Raw genomic sequence first — 11740 nt, 5'->3', positions numbered from 1 at the left:
AATAAACTGGCAAACTAATTAAGCCTTCTGCAAGTAGGAATTCTAACAAGGAACGCTGTAAGTTGCAGCGAGGATAATTAACAAAAGGAGATTTCGAAAGTCGAAGCGAAAAATAAACAGCTCGAAATTTTTTTAGTCGGGATACATGCGTAAACTTTTTCTTTTTTTAGCCACTAAAGTAATTTCTGTGATATGTAAAAGAACAAGAAACACTGAATCACCACCAGATATGCTACGTGTTTACTGACGTCATTGGTAAAAGCTCCGTCTAAACATACCCACGCTTTTGTAAGAGAGAGAGAGAGAGAGAGAGAGAGAGAGAGAGAGAGAGAGAGAGAGAGAGAGAGAGAGGTAACCTTCGTCGAAACATACCCCTGTGCGCTTGTACTTGAATGTGTGTGTATGGGTGTATGCTTATTTAAAGACGACCTTCGTTGAAAGATACTTGCATGTATCTTCATGTCTAAATCTGATTATACAAGTGAACAAGAGAGAGAGAGAGAGAGAGAGAGAGAGAGAGAGAGAGAGAGAGTCACGCTGCTGGACTTCAAGACCATCGGGTCTGACCAATATAAATAAAAAAGAAATAGAGAGAAAAAACGGACACACAGCGTTGCCGCACACGTACCTGGGATAAATTTACCACTCTGTGACTCACGCCCCTGGGAATGCTACCCCCTGGTCACAGGGGGAAGTTTTCTCCCCGAAAACAAAGGAGCAAGCAAGGTGCAAACAAGCGTGACTTATTCACCAGGCGCGAAATAAACAAGGAATGCAACAGTCAAAAATCCACATGACCTCTGCGTGAAGTTTCGTGTCCTAGTTGTATATAATTCCGGCCCCTAATAGGAGCCAGCTATTAGGAGCCACCTTTGGAGCTTTTAGGGGTAGGGAGCCAACAGCAGCGGCCCAAGACAGCGGGTGCCACCAAAGGCGTCTTCACTAGTTGCCATCAGGGCACCAGTTAGAGAACTGTGGGCCATTAATACCCAGGCGTCTTGTACTTCGGCATAGACATTGTGGTAAGTATCGAGATTACTTTTTTTTAATTCTTTAAAATTTTTTGTGCGCATTAAACACAAATGAAATGTTTACCTTCTCTAACTCACAAGAATTAACAGAAAAACATTCGTTTTTCCCTACTTTATCTGTTATATAAGAAATATTCTTCGACTATATCTTTCTCTGTTATCGAAGAAATACTCAGTTTTCTCTTTGCTATTATGAATTTCGAGTGACTTCAGTTATTCTCCCAAACATAAGTGGATGAATGGAGAAGCTTTTTTTTTATATGGAAAGGCCGACGGGAGGGGAAATGCGTTAGACTCTTTTACGTAGTCCAGGCCAGCATGGACACATCAGAAGGAAGCGGTCCATCTGCGAATTATTAAAGGGAATGTTACAGCCAAGACTTACAAAGTGCAAACATTAGCTCTCATCATCGTTATATAAATATACTGTAGTCATAGTAAATGTAATGCTATGGTATTGTGTGATGAATAAAAAAAACATACACGGCATTTAATGCCTACCCGCATATACACTAAGGCACAAAAACACAAGCAAACACATACACACGCACACACATATATGTGTGAATGTGTGAGTGTTTATGTTAACTTGTGTTCTTGTGCGTTAGTGCATTTGAGGGTAAACGGTGGGTGGTACGTATGTTTTTTTTTTTTATTCTACATCTCGTACTATACCATTCCATTTACTATGACTACATTTATATGTCATTCGCTCTATCTATCTATCTAGCTATCTATCTATAATACATTAAACCTTTACCAGTTAGTGTTTATTACAACGTTAATATAAGGTGAGTTTTTATGCCAATACGTGGACGGAAAAATAAGATATTAGTCTTAAAGCACAATTTATAATTTGGTTCATAGGCCAGGTTCATGAATATTTAACTAAACATATTTCTCTCTCTCTCTCTCTCTCTCTCTCTATGCAACAATATATACATACATACATACATATATATATATATATATATATATATATATATATATATATATATATATATATATATATATATATATATATATATATATATATATATATATATATTGTTGCAGAGAGAGAGAGAATATTTTTAGTTAAAAATCATTAACTGACTGATGAACCTAATTATCCAGCTATACATATATACATTTATGATTGTAAATATTTGTGTATATATATATATATATATATATATATATATATATATATATATATATATATATGTATATATGCATCAGCTTAAGGCTGCTTGCAGAAAACCAGATTTAATCGAATACTGCACATACATTCAATATTTTCTTTTGGAGACAAATTGGGACATTCTTCCACTAAGAGACTGTCGTATCTTGGCTCACAGTGGACACATTTTGTTCCAACAAATTTAACATCACTTACTAAGAACCTAAATATGTCCACAGTCAGCGGTGATTTGATCGTCATGTGCTGGTGTGGCTACCTTGTATCACGTTCCATTTGTTTGTAAAAGAAAACTATTGTGCCGGCTTTTCTGTCCGTCCGCACTTTTTCTGTCCGCCCTCCGATCTTAAAAACTACCGAGGCTAGAGGGCTGCAAATTGGAATGTTGATCATCCGCCCTCAAATCGTCAAACATACCAAACTACAGCCCTCTAACCTCGGTAGTTTTTATTCTATTTAAGGTTAAATTTAGTCATAATCGTGGTTCTGGCAACGATATAAGATGTGCCACCACCGGGCCGTGGTTAGCGTTTCATGGTCCGCGGCTCATGGAGCATTATACCGAGACCACCGAAAGATAGATCTATTTTCGGTGGCCTTGATTATACGCTGTAGCGGCTGTACAGAAAACTCGATTGCGCCGAGGAAACTTCGGCGCATTTTGTTATTGTTTTATATCTGCCAGCTATTAATTGGTAAATATTCTCTCTCTCTCTCTCTCTCTCTCTCTCTCTCTCTCTCTCTCTCTCTCTCTCTATCTCTCTATATATATATATATATATATATATATATATATATATATATATATATATATAGATATATATATAGAGAGAGAGAGAGAGAGAGAGAGAGAGAGAGAGAGAGAGAGAGAGAGAGAGAGAATGTTTTTCCTATTGATTGCTGGAAGATAAAGAAAACATAAGACAAGCTAGATACACCTTCACAAGACGATCAAATCCCGCTCACTACAGACGTATTTAAGCACTTAGTAAATGATGTTAAATCTATAAGATCAATACTCGACCACAGTGAGCAAAGATACGACCATCTCTTGCTAGAAGAATCAGTCCCAATTAGTCTTCAAAAGCAAATATTGATTGTATGTACATTATTCAACAAAATCTGGTTATCCGCAAGCACTCACAAGCTGACAGATGGTATGGAGTGGAGTTGCTGAAAGAAGTATACTTCTGGTAATGCAGTTCACTGACATGGTCAACCTTGCCTCAGAGTAACTTCCACGTTACCTTCTTCAAGTTATGATTAAAACATCACCCATTATAAACCTGACAGTAAGCACTCAATTTTGAAGGTAGAATCGACTAGTGAAAATAACTAGCGTCTTTTTGCATAACGTACTTATGTCGTCAGCAATAACTGAAGGACGACTGCCGACAGAAAAATAACCACTGATTGTATAATGGAAAATGCTGAAACAGCTTTCTCATATATACATATACATACGTATTTATATTACATATATATATACATATATATATATATATATGACTAACACATATGCATATATACATATCTATAACATATGCATGTGTACATATATATATATATATATATATATATATATATATATATATATATATATATATATAGATAGATAGATAGATAGATAGATAGATAGATAGATAGATAGATAAAAAGACAGATAGGTACATAAATAGATAGATATATAGCAGATATATAAATATATATCAATATTACACATATATGTATATAGGATATATATAGTACATAGTATATATATTTGATATCTATTCCCCATACCATTTCATCATTCGTTATTTAATAATCAATGAGGCTAACTACCCAAAAGGAAGCAAAATGTAAATGAGGAATTTTTTAATATTCATCACTCACTCCAAAAATACTTCTCCAAAAATTAATTACAACGTCATCCATATTAATAACTGTCATTAATTAATATCATAAAAAAAGATCCATATTAAACAAATGTCATGAATTACCATCATAAAACAGACAAAAATAACTCGGGCATCATGCCCAAGTGGAAACCCACTGAAAAAATTATGAATTAAAAAACTCATTTTTTCTTCAGTGTCATGACGCAATCTAGCATCTGGATAAGGGACAGATCGCCACATTTTCAACACCTGGGAGTGTCTTGCAACTCTTCCGAAAAAGTATGTCATTCATAAATTGAATAATCTCTATTATTTGGGATGTTGTCGATTTGTAATAGCAGTGAAAGTATTAGCAATTGCTGCGAGATTTTCTGCTTTTATTGTTTTAAAATTATGATAATGAAAAATCCATAATGGCAACAACAGCAACTACGACAATAATAGTAGAGATAAAGACGTAGCTAAAAGCCTCTCATTACATAAACCGAAAACAACGCAAACACACATGTACATACATTCCTATATACATGCATATACAAGTCTTGAATGTGAGTGGGTAATAAATGGAGTAGCCCTACCTTCCGAGATGAGAACCGAACTCCCACATAGTAAGTTAGGGTGAGTTAATCTAGGCAACCCTGACACGAAGATATATATATATATATATATATATATATATATATATATATATATATATATATATATATATATATATATATATATATATATATATATATATATATATATATAATTATAATTATATATATATATATAATTATATATGTATATATATATATATATATATATATATAATTATATATATACATATATTATACCTCAAAAGTGCGAAAAGCGCTTGGTACTCCTTTCTTTTATTTTTCCTGTGGCCTTAGTTGAATATATATATATATATATATATATATATATATATATATATATATATATATATATATATATATATATATATATATATGTATGTATATATACATATATATATATATATATCTATATCAATTTCTGTTTTATCTTATAATGTCAATAATCATATTTCACCCAACAATTTTCATACAGATGAAAGGAAAGCAATAGTGAATGAACTAATATCTAATAAACTCTCTCTCTCTCTCTCTCTCTCTCTCTCTCTCTCTCTCTCTCTCTCTGGTGCCAAGCCCTTTGCCAAGCCAAATAAAGAAGAAAGCATTCATACTACAAATAGGATTTATCCCTCTGAAGGTGACGGCTGTAACACCCAATTTAGAAGTAATTTACGAATTGTTTAACCTTGAAAGCACTCTCTCTTGGTGGAAGCGATTATTATAAAACACAAGGCACGTGAGATGGGGACCTTAATGAATGGGGACCTTAACAGATGTCTGCTTAAGATTAACTCACATATAGAACTGGTAAAGTCTCACGGAGGGTTTTCCCTAGACAACGGCGGAGTTCAAAAATATGAACCCGAATCCGGATTTACGAAAAAAGCCGGATCTGAATCCGGATTTATCAGAAACATATAATCTAGATTTCTAAAAAAAAAATACCGAATCCGAATCCGGATTTGTCAGAAACACCGAATCTAGATTTCTAACAAAAAAAAACACCGAATCCGAATCCGGAGTTATCAGAAACACCGAATCTAGATTTCTAAAAAAAAAAAACCGAATCCGAATCCGGATTTATCAAAACCGCCTCATAAGGATTTATTTAAAAAACGCCGAATCCAGATTTGTCAAAAACACCCAATCCGATTCCGGATTTATCAAAAAACTACCAAATCATAATCCGGATTCATAAAAGAAGAATCCGAATCCAGGTTTATACAGAAACGAATCCGAACGAGGATTTATAAAAAAACACCAAATCGAATCCGGATTTATACAAAAACGAATCCGAACAAGGATTTATAGAAAACATCAAATCCGAATCCGAACAAGGGTTTATAAAAAACACCAAATCCGAATCCGGATTTACACAAAAACGAATCCGGACAAGGATTTATAAAAAAAACACCAAATCCGAATCCGGATTTCTAAAAAAAACACCCGAATCCGGACTTCTAAAAAACACTGAATCCAAATCCGTATTTCTATAAAAACACTGAATCCGGATCGGGATTTATCAAAAAATCAAAGAAACTCGTGAACTATAAATTGGGCGGTAGACAACAAGAACTGTAACGATAATTATAATAATAATGATAATAACAATAATTACAATAATAATCATAATAATAATTATATCGAAATCTATTTATTGCTGAAGTAATTCAATCACATGGAAATCCAGTCAACGCCTCTACAGCATAGAGCCTCCCCTCTAATTCTCTTGCAATATTTTCTTAACATACAGAGAGCGTGACAGACACAACAATATGCGAACAGACTCGTATAAAAGCATAACTAACATCCAAACTTGTAGGCAAAAAAAAAAAAAGAATGAAAAGTAAAAAATGCGCCGAAGTTTTTTCGGCGCAATCGAGTTTTTTGTACATTGTATAATCAAGACCACCGAAAATAGATCTATCTTTCGGTGGTTTCGGTATAATGCTGTATGAGCCGCGGCCCACGAGACTTTAATCAAGGGCCGGTGGTGGCCTATCCTATATCGTTGCCAGAAGCACGATTATGGCTAGCTTTAACCTTAAATAAAATAGAAACTAGTGAGGCTAGAGGGCCGCAATTTGGTATGTTTGATGATCGGAGGGTGGATGATCAACATACCATTTTGCGGCCCTCTGGCCCGAGTAGTTTTTAAGATCTGAGGGCGGATAGAAAAAGTGCGGACAGAAGAAAGTGCGGACGGACAGACAAAGACGGCACAATAGTTTTTTTTTTTCAGAAAACCAACAAGAGAAAATATGGCTTCAATAAACCCAGGCGTTCATATACAGGGTCAAGGATAATTCTTATAGCCAATACGGGTTTGTCAATGAATCTTCAATAAAGTTAACGTTTATTCTTATATAAAAAAAAAAGCATTCAAACGGGATCATTCATATAAACTGAACACCGATTCCTAAAGTTAATAAAGCACTTGCAACGTTCACTCTTAATAGGAAACAGATCATTTGGAAAGGGGTTCTTGAATATAAATTAAGGCTGATTCTAAGTGAACATAAAGCAAATGAAAATGAGGCTTTATATAAGGTCATGATGAAGGCTCACATTATGGGATAAAGGGTTTAAATTATCTTTAAACTACGAAGTATTCAAGGATTATGAAATGTCTAATGTTAGATGGGCATACAACTAAATTAGTAATAATAGCCCCTTTTTACACAGGCTAAGTGAAAGTTTTCTTTTGGACTTCCATATGAATTTATTAACATGCTATTTATTAACAGCTTTCTATGCTTCGCCTGTGTTAATTTATAACTGCAATGATAATAATTAATGGGGTTCTAGGCTAATATATAAATTTCTGAGCATAACTGTAAAAATAATAATTGAAAAGATGAATAACCATCAAAATTATTATGGCGTTTATGGGTAGGTCATGTGTTAGATTAGGTTAGGATTTTATCTCCCTATTCTTGTGAGATTTGCTCTCTACTTTCTAAACCAAAGCATCCTGAAAATTATAACTGTTTTGCCAAACATCCAAATGCACTGATTTAAGAGAACAATTATAACATTAAGTTTGCAGCTAATGTTTTGAAGGAGTCTTCCAAGCTGGCTTGATAAGACACTATCTGAAGTAGCTGTAAATCACTAAAACAATGAGAGTCTGTGAGAGGGAGAGGGATTTCAGTTCCTCTGGGATTTCGCCAAGCTTGGAAGCTAGCTTGGAATAAACTATAGTTTCTCTCTCTCTCTCTCTCTCTCTCTCTCTCTCTCTCTCTCTCTCTCTCTCTCTCTCTCTCTCCCCGTTTGAGTAGAGGCAACGTTGAATAAGCGAGGAATATGAAATATTCAGAAAATTACTCTTTACCGCCGTGAAAACTAAAGAAGTGCATAAAGATATAGTATTCGTAATCTCTCTCTCTCTCTCTCTCTCCGCCATAGTAAAGAATACATTTTGTTTGCTATGTGAGAAACATTAATTGAAATATCTAGAAAACTGCTTACTCTTTCGTTATCGTAAAAAAGTGCATGATGATATAGTAACATCTCTCTCTTAAAAATCTTGTTTCACAAGTGAGAAATATTTATGAATTGTCTAGAAAATTACTCTCTCTTTCTTTACCCTAGTGAAAAGAAATGAGGTAATGCATGAAGCTATAGTATTTGTAATTTCCATCTCTCTCTCTCTCTCTCTCTCTCTCTCTCTCTCTCTCTCTCTCTCTCTCTCTCTCTCTCTCTCTCTCTCTCTGATATTTGTGGTTATCATGAAAAGGAACCTATTTTGCCCTATAATCATGTGATCTCTTGACGAACGCAAATATTTTCTGTCTTGCTACAACATCAGTTTTGACAAATGTTTCGGAATAATTAAATTACTGTCACATGTTCGTATACGGATTTACTGTCTTCATTTCATGTATGTATATAAACATACATGCATATATATATATATATATATATATATATATATATATATATATATATATATATATATATATATATATGTATATGTATATATATGTATGTATATATATATATATATATATATATATATATATATATATATATATATATATATATATATATATATATATATATATATATATATATATATATATATATATAGGGAAACTCACAATCACTGAATGAAACAGAGTGGGTATGGCAAATTAGTAATAAAGACCGTGTTAGGTACAAACACATCTACCATTGCATCTAGTTGCAATACAAAAAAATGATGGAGTAAATTTATAAAAATAACTCATTACTTTTTAATCGATGTAACCGCTTGACGAGCTTTAAAGCAACTTTAAAACCTCTGCAAATAACATGATGCTCATGAAGCCCTGACGATGTGAAGTATATCAAAATAAACAAACGACCTATACACAGAAGCCAAGTTTCAAAAGATGCGATGCCATAGACTAGCCAAAATTAAACAATGAAATTCCAAGTTAACTATCAAGGTGCGCGTCTGTTATTTCATATGACGACCGTACGAAGGTAATGTGACTCCAAAGTTTTGAAAGCTGCCAATACATAACACGATACCAAACAAAAGATTCTACGATGAAGGGTCATAGGACTAGTTTCACATTACTTTGTGAAAATTTAAGATATTTCGTAATTTATATATATATTATATATATATATATATATATATATATATATATATATATATATATATATATATATATATATATATATATATATATATATATATATATATATATATATATATATACACACATTCCCAAGGGAAGAGGGATGCACAAAACAATAAAATAAACAGGTCGCACAAAAAAAGAGAGATGACGAATACACAGGTGGGCGTCTACTAGGTAGCACAGATGGTGAGGACCTACTGTGAGGCAGAAGCTTAGAAATTTGGGAACAGTGCCAGCTCCTCTGATAACACAGTAGTAGAGAGTAAACTTGTGGGTTTACGATCCCATTCTACTATGATTCAGACTGTTGGTAATCTACAAACGCACCTAAATTTAAATTAGTTATATTACTGAATGAATAGCTGCAACGTCTTGCAACGTACGGACTATAATATATATATATATATATATATATATATATATATATATATATATATATATATATATATATATATATATATATATATATATTGATATACAAGTATACATACACATATCTAAACATATATATATATATATATATATATACATAATATAGTGATATACAAGTATACATACATATATACATATATATATACATATTGTCAATAACAATAGTAGTTATCAATTCAGTCATCGAATACCCGCAGTACCTATGAAAAAGGACCTTTTACTTTAGAGAGATTTGAGGTGCCTCCAATGGTGCATATTGTAAAAATTTGCTAGGTATTTCATGGCACGTCCCAAAACACAAAAGAACCCATTTAATACTAACCTGTGCGATACAGAACTGTTTTTAGCCCATTATAAGAGATTCAATGATAGTGGAAGAGCACATTAGTCAATCAAAAGATAAGTCTGCGAAGGGGAATATTTAGGCAGAACGGTCACTGAGCTTTACAGAGCAGTCGAAACAGGTGGTCACTGACTCATGGTTTGTAATACCTGAGACTGATAACTTTCTAGGAAGATGTGCTACAAATGTTGGCTAGGAAATCATACATCCTTATTTAATCTTATGCGTACAAAAATAATCTGTAGAGGCAGATACAGGCTATTTAATCTTATGTGTACAAAAACATACTGTAGAAGCAGATACAGGCAGTAAAACTGCCAGTTTTTACAGATGGTATCTTCAAGATATAGTAGCGAACTAAAGACATAAAACAAGAATGACAAGTTTTTTTATAGCAATGTTTTTGATGGAAGTGAGAACATCACAAGAGGGACAGAACACAAGAAAAAAATCAAATAGTGAAAATAAAAACAGGAATGTAAACAAGTTTAAAAGACCAAATTCAGAAAGGAACCCCCAAAAGAAGTAACAAATAAACAGAAAATTGGTGAAAAAGGCCTGGCTTCTCACAGTTTTAAAAACAGCCACAATCATGTAGCTAAAACAACAAAAAAATACAAATAGAAAACAATAAAATGAATCACATATGAAATTAAAAGATCATTAAACGAATAAGATACAAAATACGACAAAACCAACAAACAAAAGTGGACGGAAATCTCAAGGTAAACCAGAAACTGGGAAAAATAATCAGGCAGAGAAATATCAAGAGATAAATTTAAAGCCACTTTCACTTTGCAAATGAATATTTGGCACGGGGTTCTTGAGAGAAAAGGGAGAGTCTCCTTGTCATTAATAAAACCAAGTCTTTATGAGACGCCTACTAAATTGCTCGACTCATATTCCCCTTCTTTTATGGCAAAATAATTAACAATCTGACGTAGGTTGAGTTTCTTGGCGAGAAAGGAAAAGAATCCATCTTCATAATATCCAATGGTCTCTAAACTATAACCTAAAGCTTCTGGAAAAACTAATTTTCACGTATACATCGAAGCGTACTAAATACAAAATGATAATGACTGATCTTGGCTGCTTAGGCAAGCAAGTAGGGTTCAGAACTGTTTTCCCAAGCCCTAAATGCCGAGAGTCATTTCAGAGGAGCGCTGAGTGATCTGTGCAAATGGGGGATGGGTAAGTAGGGGCCTCTGAGTGTCACCCGAGTGCCATCTGAGTGCCACTGAGTGCCAAGTCCCTCAACCGAGGAGCTTTCATCAAGGAATGATAGAGGGAGGTATGAAGGCATCCCTTTGAAAGAGAGCTCCCACTGTTCTGTCTAACCCTGTCTCTCTTTCTCTTTCTTCCCCACGTCATTCTCTTTCCCCACTGTCTTCTAGAATGCCCTTCCATCATACCATCGCACCTCTCTCTCTCTCTCTCTCTCTCTCTCTCTCATCATTTGCAATCTCAGTTCTGCACCCTGTACCTCTGTCAGTGTCTGTACTATCTCATTATCAATCCCTGTCTTTCTCAGGCTCAATTCTACTTATCTCATCCATATAGGCCTATCTCTCCTAGTCTCTGCTCTGTCTTTTTCCCACTTCTGCCACGTCCCTTTCTCAGTCTAAGCCCCGTCTCTTTCCCTGT

General features: G+C 33.9%; 1 protein-coding gene across 6 annotated transcripts in view; it reads left to right on the top strand.

Annotated features, from left to right (window-relative positions):
• The first annotated feature begins 384 nt into the window (after positions 1–384).
• The window catches only part of LOC136834976 (uncharacterized), a 33995-nt gene continuing 22639 nt past the window's right edge, over positions 385–11740 (top strand). For 5 of the 6 annotated variants that reach the window (XM_067097943.1, XM_067097940.1, XM_067097947.1 and 2 more), the window contains exon 1: positions 612–1022. The gene's annotated coding sequence lies outside the window, so the exon portion shown is untranslated. Of the gene's footprint in view, positions 1023–11740 lie in introns of all 6 variants that reach the window. The other variant, XM_067097945.1, reaches the window with a different exon arrangement.

This window comes from Macrobrachium rosenbergii, chromosome 54 (genome assembly GCF_040412425.1).
Source record: "Macrobrachium rosenbergii isolate ZJJX-2024 chromosome 54, ASM4041242v1, whole genome shotgun sequence".
Classification (NCBI taxonomy): Eukaryota; Metazoa; Arthropoda; class Malacostraca; order Decapoda; family Palaemonidae; genus Macrobrachium; species Macrobrachium rosenbergii.
Note: the sequence above shows the minus strand (reverse complement) of the source record. Positions and strands in the feature narration are given on the sequence as shown.